This window comes from Pinus tabuliformis, chromosome 1_1 (assembly GCF_031772625.1).
Source record: "Pinus tabuliformis cultivar Carrire ecotype Pingquan chromosome 1_1, CPIR1, whole genome shotgun sequence".
Lineage (NCBI taxonomy): Eukaryota > Viridiplantae > Streptophyta > Pinopsida > Pinales > Pinaceae > Pinus > Pinus tabuliformis.
In genome coordinates this window covers 255800452-255806412 of record NC_142297.1, presented here as the reverse complement: position 1 = coordinate 255806412, position 5961 = coordinate 255800452, and the positions used below count along the sequence as shown (strand labels likewise).

Here is a 5961-nt window from a genome sequence, read left to right as displayed (position 1 = left end):
GAAAAAGAAAAAAGAAAAAATAAACTTCATTTCATTTCCATTTTCACTCCATGCCATCCATTTCATCAATAAAAGTTATTTCCCCATGATCATTTCCATTAAGATTGCCCAACTATCTCTATTTAGCTAAGTGGTTGCTGTGCCAAGTTTCCGCAGCTGATACTGGTTTCCGCAGCTGTAATCAGTTTCCGCAGCCACCACTCTGTTTTTCACATTTACAGTCAAGATGTTAGTGCAATAAAATGAAAATACAGGAATGACTAAGCAATATAAAAATTCAAAAATTCAGATGCATATAGAAGTGAGTTTATATTCCCCACTGCACTTGTCGTTATCTTGTTGCAGAACAGTTAGAATTTGAAAGTAGACATGGGAAACATCAGCCGAATTTTGATAATTGGAGCAACAGGCTACATTGGTCATCATGTCGTCAATGCCAGCGTTGCTCTTGGCCACCCCACCTTCCTTCTCGTCCGAGACTCACCGGCTTCTGCTAAGCCTGAGAGAGCCCAGCTTCTGGACTCTTTCAAGTCTTCAGGAGCTAACATACTCAATGGATCATTAGAGGATCATGCAAGCCTTGTGGAGGCATTGAAGAAGGTGGATGTGGTAATCTCCACAGTAGGAGGAGAACGGACAGCCAATCAGTTGAATATTATCCAAGCAATTAAAGAAGTTGGAACCATCAAGAGGTTTTTGCCATCTGAGTTTGGGAATGATGTTGATAACGTCCATGTAGTGGAGCCTGCCAAGAGTGCATTTGAGCTGAAAGTCAAAATCCGTAGGGCAATCGAGGCAGCGGGCATCCCTTATACATATGTCTCCAGCAACTTTTTTTTTTTGCTGGTTATTTCCTTCCGACACTGTCACAGGCTGGCCTTACAGCGCCTCCAAGGGATAAAGTAGTCATTTTTGGAGATGGAAATGTTAAAACCGGGTATGTGAAGGAGGAAGACATTGGAACATACACAATCAGGGCAGTGGACGATCCCAGAACTCTTAACAAGACCTTATACTTGAGACTTCCTGCAGAACAGTAGATCAAACAAGAAAACCAAATGCAGCAATAAAAACATCAACTCAGGAAAAATGCGTAAACACAGAAAAAACGTCATACTTAAAACATTCGATTTGCCCAAATGGAGACGAATTTTAAAAAACTAAAACATGGGTTTTTTTTCTAGGTGGGTTAGTTAGATAACCCAGAAACCGTTCGAAGAAATTTGTAGCGGTCTGGGAGAAATCCTCGGTTCTTTGGAGCCTCTTTTTTTGCCGTCGCGTGAAGAAAAACGTGAGTTAATTAACTGATAGTTTGATGTGTGATTGAATTCGGCGTGCCTGAAGAAGGGGAATTCCAATTTGGTTCTATGCTGCCACCTCTACCACGTCCTCTGCCCATATGCCACCCATTGCAATTCATTGAAACCCGTTAAACAACAGTTTCAATTGAACACGACTCCCCGTTAAACAACAGTTTCAATTGAACACGACTCTCTGTTGCTGCCACCCATCTGTACATGTTTTGTTACTGTCGGTTAAATGTTGGGAGAAAATCATGTTTGAAGAATTCAGGGAAATGAAGGATTCCCTCGCATTTCAGATTACTCGTCCTAAAAGTCCGGATCAGCATACACCATTTGTGTCAATTTCTTTATTGCATTCTGCGTTTATTGTGATTTAGGGGTGAAAATGTATGCTCCACCAAGTGTTCAGGAAATGACTTACTATGAACATGTTCAGAAGCACCATGAGGAGAAAGGCTGCTTGTATGCCTGCCTATTCACCATGTGCTGCTGCTTTTGCTGTTACGAAACCTGCGAGTGCTGCATGGATATACTCTGCTGTTGCTGCCCTTGAGAGAGCAGAGAATGATACGGTCATCTTCCCATATAGGAAATTCATGTCACAAAAAAAAAAAAAAAAAACAAAAAAAACAAAAAAAAAAAACAAAAAACAAAAAACAACAAAACATTAGGATTTGGACTCCCAAGGATCAAAATAATTTTGTTATGGACTTTTTGTCATATGATCCTTTGATATGATCTGAGGTTTTTGTTGTAAAAGGTTTTGGGTATTATTAATAAATTTCCAATATTTATGGAGAATGAAAAAAAAAATTTCAAAACTGATGGTTGACTGTTTCAGTTAGCCCAACTTTCCGCAGCTGTTTTGTTAAACTCTAGGTTGCAGGTGTCAACAAGCAAAACAAGTCACATGGGTAGCTAGGGAAATGTCAGTACATGGATGGTGTCCTATTCATTCGGTCAAATTTGATGAAAAAGACCCCGGTCAAAAGGAAGTCAAGTTGAGTGTTATCACAAAGTCGCCACACTGAGTCGCTGCATGTCAAAAAAAAAATAATAATTTTGAATCAATGAAATGAATAAGTTATTTGCTCACTTTTCTGAAGGTATTGATTAATTTTGGACTGATGATGAAATATGAATGGCTAACTTTGTATTCAAGATTTTTAGCTACAGAACTGTGCACATTCCGCAGCTAAAGTCCAATTCTGCAGCTGTTCCCCAATTCCGCAGCCAGAAAAAACTTCATTGTTCAAATCAGCCTAACTTTTTCATACAAAATCAGATTTTGATGATTTAGGTACCATTGGAAAGATCTCAACAATATCTACACAATGAGAAATCCATCATTTGAGTTTGAAATGGCAAATAATGAAATAAATTGCTGAAAAGAACCAACATCAACTTGAGGCACTAATTCCAAATCAGGTATAAATTCTTTTGATTTTTCCTTTGAGAACTTGTTTCATTAATACAAATTCTTAGTTTTGTGTGTAAATATCATAACTAGAGAGATTGACCATCTCTCTCCTTTGATAATATTACATTCCATTGCAGAAGAAGTATTAGTTTTTTTGCAGGTTCCAGGAGGAAGGACAAATGACTACAAGAGAATGGTGTCTCTCTAAGAGACCAATTTGTTTCATAAGAGGATGATCAACAACAAAGAGGAAATATGCTGATGCAAAATCAGATCCAAACACTTGAAAAACTTTCAGATACTATTGTCTCCATCACATCCATCCATCACATCCATCCATCACATCCATACTTCATAATAAACCATTCATCTCATTCCACTCCATATTTTCCATTTACATTCACATACACTTTCCATCTCTTTTTGTCCATTCATAACCCACAAATAAAAGCAAGAGGCACATTCATATGCTTATTGCCCATTTCCATTTCTACTCTCCATTGCCATCTTCCATTTTCATCTTCCATTTCTTGTTATTTTCATTCCGCAAATAAGCCCTGCTTCAATGCAAATTATTGAGTCCATAGTCCTTTGAGTCTAATTTCTTTGTAAAAACACCTTGAGGCTTGCATGCTTTAATGGCAAGTCCTCATGCTGACAAACAATGGGAATACATTAATGTCCCTTGTTCGTTAGATCTTCTAGGTGACTCGACATCAGCAAATTCATTTGTACCTAGCAAGATGTGTTTGGGCATCTTGACTCTCATTGTCATCAATGGTGAGAGTTCTCGTGTTGACTAGTGGCATCCATTAATGGCCACTAAGGCAACAATTTCCTACTATGTTCGACATCAGAACATCTTTTCACATAGTAGGAATTGTGCCAATGAGTTTTGAAGACATGAAGACTATTATTTTCAGCATTTTGGAGCAGATTCAACAAGTTTTAGTAGAAGCAATAAAAAGTCATCTTATCTCTCTATCCATGACTCCTCTTGTTCAGCCACTTGAAGAAGAATATGATCAGAATTTTTTTCAGCCACCACACATACAACTCATCCATTCCAAAGGGTAAGTGAAGGTACGCCATTTTCTAACTTTTGACCATAGAATTCCATAAAAGCTAGAATGATAATTGTTGGAAAAACATTTCTCTTCCTCATTTCATAAAATTGCCAATACCATTAGTTGGGGGGGGGGGGGGGAGGAATACATTCATATTCATATCTTGCCATGTCCATATCATATTCAGGAGCTCACATACTTCCAACATATATTAATTATTACATTGCTATTATGAGCATACAATGGCTTTTGAAAAAGTTCTTAAAGGATAAATTGGATACAAACAAAATCATGGTTGTCACACAAGAACCAACCATCATGCAATCTAATAAAGATATACTTTGCAACAATAATCAAAATATCATTATGCAAAGTTCAAAGATCAAAATAGAAGAAAAAAAAATGGTTGTAACACAAGAACCAACCATGTTGCAATTCAAGTGAAACACTTTGCAGAAATATGAAGTTATCAAATGATATCATGCAAAGTTAAGCCAAAGCTCAAGGATCAAAAGAGTTAATGTAATGTATATTGCATGAGGACATGCAATAGCTTCAGTTGGGGGGTATGTTGAGTCTTGAAAATGTCATTCATTTCCATTACACTTTCACTATTATGTCCATTATATCACCTCCATTTCACCTCCATTTCACTACTATGTCACCACATTCATCCCACTTTCATTATCATTGGGCCACCTTTATGTTTTTCCAATCTTTATTAATTCTAAGTCTTTTAAGTGAATTTGTGGTTAAAAATTAGAAAATAATGTGCATATGCTTATACCTAACAAATGGGTTGAGTTTGTTGACATGTGTAGGTTGAAAGGAGACTTCTAGAAGACTCTTATGTGGCACTCTAAGGCCAAATTCGAATTTGGTTGGAAAGAATCATGGGATCATGAGGATATGTGTCACATCTCCTAATTGTATTGTAACTCTAAGAAGACATGTGTCTTATCAATTCCTATTTTGATTAGGACTCTAGAGGTAGAGGGAGAGATTCATGGACTATCATTAATAAGATAACTCTCATCTTTTTGTATAAATAGGAGATCTCTCTCCTTCATTTGTTAGTCTTTTTAGTCTTTTTAGTCCCTAGTTCTTAAGTTGGTAGTTCTTCCTTGATGGCTTTTGAAAGCTTTGGAGAACTTTGTTGTACTTTGCATTTTTGAAGAAATTGAATAAATCTTTGATGTTCCCAACATGGAAGGAGATGTGAAGTAGATGTCATGGAGCATATTAGGATGTAAGGTAGAGTAGATTTCATTTTGTAAATATTGCTTTGTAGAATGTAAGGTAGATTAGATTTTTCATTCATGCAAGTGTGTTCAATTTTGCTTTGATTTCATGACTAGTGGCATGTGTGATCATCTTGTCTATGTTGCTGACCTTTATTTTTCTGCAGTTTGATTTTCATTAGTATCATTTCTTTAACTTGCACTTTACTTTCTGCTCTTAGATATCAAGTTGTTCATCTATTGATGGTTCTTTTTCCATAATCAAATAACTTTATTGGAGCCAAAATATCACTTAGTACAGCTTGGTTCAGTTTGCTTTAAGACTCACATTGCTGACTTGTTCATAACTGTTCTCACATGATAAATCTAGCTGAATGGCAAAAAGGTTAAGAAAAGGTTAAAGTAGTGTGATTTGTCTCCTTTATGTAGTGTCACTTAGATTTCCCATTGCTTAGATTAAGTTGAAGAGTTAGATAGTCGTTCTCACTTTTAATTGAATTTAATATAGATTTCATTTTCATTTTAAATCAGCAGCAGAGATACTGGGCCGATGTCATTAGTCCTTTATTTGATGTCTTTATTTTTCCTTTAAGCATTTGATTTCATAGGTAGTAGGGGGCCCCTGCCTTGTATAGTTGTCATTTTATTTTTGTATTTTATTTCACCATGTATATTAGCTGTACATAAATCGCTTTCAAGTTGATTGTAGATTAGTGATGCACATAGCCTTTTAATGAACTAATGACGTGATAGAATCATCTTGTCCTTTTGCTGAAGCAGCAAGGATACTGGGTCTCATAGTCATTCTCTCATTATTTGATTATTGCATTTTATTTCGATTGAACTAGTTGCATTAAACACTTTAGAAAACCAACAAGAACAAAACCCCAAAAACAACATAAACTATAAAACAACGAAGTAAGAGAAAG

The 5961-nt window shown here is 36.3% G+C and overlaps 1 pseudogene; it reads left to right on the top strand.

Moving 5' to 3' along the window:
• The first annotated feature begins 369 nt into the window (after nucleotides 1-369).
• LOC149212491 (phenylcoumaran benzylic ether reductase PT1 pseudogene) lies at nucleotides 370-1040 on the top strand (annotated as a pseudogene).
• The last annotated feature ends 4921 nt before the right edge of the window (nucleotides 1041-5961 follow it).